Below are 3407 nucleotides of genomic sequence, written 5' to 3'. Positions count from 1 at the left end.
AGCCAATATTTTATAATCATTATTCAACACACTAATCGGTCTATAGTTTTCTAAATCTAATTTGCTCCCTTTGTTCTTATATATTAATGTTACCACCCCCAATCCCATAGTCTTTGGCAGTCTCTTACTCCTCTCTACATATTTATATACTTTTAATAATATTGGCCCTAACAAGTCCCTATATACTTTGTAAAACCCGCCCCCTAACCCATCACTCCCTGGACTCTTCCCACCTTGCAGTCCCTCTATAGCCATCTGTATCTCCCTCTCAGTTATGTCCCCCTCGCACATTTCCCTATCATCTCTACCTAACTGCTTATTAATATTACCAAACACCTCATTCATACTACCCTCATCCATCTCCACCCTCCTAAACAAATCTGTAAAATATTCTAATACTGTCTCTAACACTTCCACATAATCATTAACTGTCTTACCTGCTCTATCCACTACCTCAGATATATATGACCTGCTTTGTTTTCTCTTCTCCTGCCCCAAAAAGAATGCAGTGCATCTCTCTCCCTCCAATGTGTATCTTGCCTTACTCCTCAAAATTGCTCCCCTACACTTATCCCTCTCAAACTTTGCTAATTGTGCCCTGACCCTCAAAAACTCTTCTATATTATACCCCGGCTCATCATCTGCTCTACTCAGTTCCCTATTTAGCTTCTCCCTAAGAACCCTCTCTTTCTCCCTCTCTTCCTTATTCCGCTTTCTTGCAAATGTTATACTTATCCTCTTCACCTCTTCCTTTACCCCTTCCCACCATTCCCCCACATCTATGCTATCTTCTGCAATATTGTTTATAAAGTCAAGTTTCTCCATTAATAATTGTCTAATCTGCTTGCTGTATTGTTTATCCACCATAATATTAGCATTTAACATCCACTGTCCTCCACCTCTCTCCCCACCCCTACCTCTAATCTTAAACAGTAATGCTGCATGGTCACTAAGAGTGTTGAACTTATACTTTGTATCCTCTATATAACTCATAGTGTCCTCTTTAACCAACAATAAGTCAATCCTAGACTGCTTCAATCCCCCCTCCTTTACCTGCCTCCTTGAGTACTCCCTCCTGTCCAAATTATAATATCTCCACACATCTACTAATTTCCCTTCCTCCATCATTTCAACTAATATTTTCCTAGACTTTTCCCACCTAAATACTACATCTTTACCTACATCTAACCTAGTCAGTTTAATATTGAAGTCCCCTGCCACTATGCAGTTCAGCACACACAGCGGCTTTAATTCAACCAGAACCCCCCTTTTCTCCCCTTCTATCACCGGCATATATACATTTACCAACCTAAACCTCATATCTATATAATCAAATTCTATACTTAATAACCTCCCTCTACTATCCTTATACACCTGCCTTATATTCTCCACTCTATCCGTTTTCACTAATATTGCCACTCCTCTTGCATTAACTGCCCCATTACTGTAATATATACTCCCCTTCCACCTCTCTCTCACCTTTCCTACAATTCCATCATCCCAGTTAGTTTCCTGGAAACACATAATGTCAGTTTTATGCAACTTTAATATGTTATCTAATTTCGCCATATCCCTCAAACCATTCACATTAAATGACAAGACTGTGACCATGAGATAAAAAAGAAAGAAAACAAACACAAAATAGCAATCTGCCAGCCTTACTTACACTTTCTTCTTTACTTCTTCACAATGTTCTCCATTCCTCAGAGTCTCGGCTTTCCTCTTCCCACCCCCCTGTCCTTCCGGCATCATTTCTTTCACTTTGTCCTGCGTATAACCCCGGTCTCCTCATCCTCTCTCCTCGTCTCCCCTCCTTTCACCGATCCCTTTGCTCCATGCGCTACTCCAAACACCCGGCCAAGACCGGGCTTTCTGCTCTCCTTCTGCTTCGGCCCTTTTCTCTCCTGCGCAGTGCGCCCGGTGAAGCTTGCTGGCTGGCTCTCCTCGTCCGCGTCCGCCTCAGCCTCCTCCACCTCCACCTCCTCCACCGTCTCCTCCATCTCCTCCGCCACTTTCTCTCTTCCCTCATCTCCTCCTTCGTCCCTCGCCGTCTCTGCTCCCATCTCCTCTGCCTCACTCTCCTCTTCCTCGTCCACACACTCCCGTGCGTAATGCCCCTGCCCTCCGCATCTGAAGCACTTCAGCTCGGGGCACTCGCGGTAAATATGACCCGATTTTATACACAAACGGCAAAACTCTCTCCTGCCGATCATGTATTACTCTGAAGTGTTCCACTCCCTCTATGGTGGGAAAACGTGTGGAATAAGGTAGAGACCTCACCTCGTCCGTAAATCTAACTTTGAGGAAACGTGTTCCGTCCACCACATCCGTTCCTGGCCACTTTCTCCTCCTGATCTCCGACGCAGCTCCAACTCCCCACTCCTGCAGCCGGCCATGTATCTGCGCGTCTGTGATGTAGACGGGCAGATGCAGAAACGAGACAACCATCTCGTTACTGTTCATTTCACGTCCCATTATTCTGGAATTCCTGAACTTTATTCCGTCCATGATTTTCCTCTTCCCCTCCTCCGACTCCATAGTGATCTCCAATTTACCAGTTCCTCATGCCCTGCATCCCAGCACTACTCCACAATCTTCTTTTATGGATCTCAATATTTCCATTGTTGTGACTTCCTCCTCGCCTTCCACCACCACCATCACTGTCAAACTCCTGCTGTATTCCTTAATGCCTCCGCTCCCCTCCTCTGCTTCTCCACGTCCACCGTTCTTTTCAGCAGCGCTCCCGCTGTTGGCAGCCATCATGGAGGAAAACAAACAATCGAACAAACAAAGCAACAAAGCAATCCTCCCCTAACACCAACAGGTGCTAGGGGGGAGTTGCAAACAAATGCCTCCACTAAAAAAAGAACAGAAAAAGGACTCAAACTGAGCTAAAGTTTTCAACGTAAAAATGGAACTGTCCAGCACTCTGTCTCCTCTTCTCTCTCAGCCAAACTGCACACAACCCTGCTCAGACGTGTTCAGGGTGGTATGGCCGTAAGCAACAGCACTGGTGACCGTGAACGCCTGTGTGCATTTCTGTCCATAGGGACATTAGCATATTTCCAGAAGTTCTGGGCAAGGAGCTCTGATTACAGTGACACAGTTTCCCCATATGAATGATAAACACTATCTATGACAGAGGTGAGATTGTAACTGAGCTGCTTGAATGCAGGTTTGAGGTGCTTTTTGCAATTTTATGCTACTTTATACTTTATTTTACAGGGATAGACTGGAGTTTTTACTCCACTACGTTTGTGATTGTTATTGCGACTTTGTAGATTTAGATTTGACATTTAAAACGTGATTGTTTCATAAAATATGGCGCAGTATGATACTTGAAAATGCTGCTTACACAGCAATACATCAGTGATAATAATCCAATAATATTTTTATAACATAGCCTG

The sequence above is a fragment of the Sebastes umbrosus genome, chromosome 8 (genome assembly GCF_015220745.1).
Source record: "Sebastes umbrosus isolate fSebUmb1 chromosome 8, fSebUmb1.pri, whole genome shotgun sequence".
Taxonomy (NCBI): Eukaryota; Metazoa; Chordata; class Actinopteri; order Perciformes; family Sebastidae; genus Sebastes; species Sebastes umbrosus.
This window is presented reverse-complemented; position numbering follows the sequence as displayed.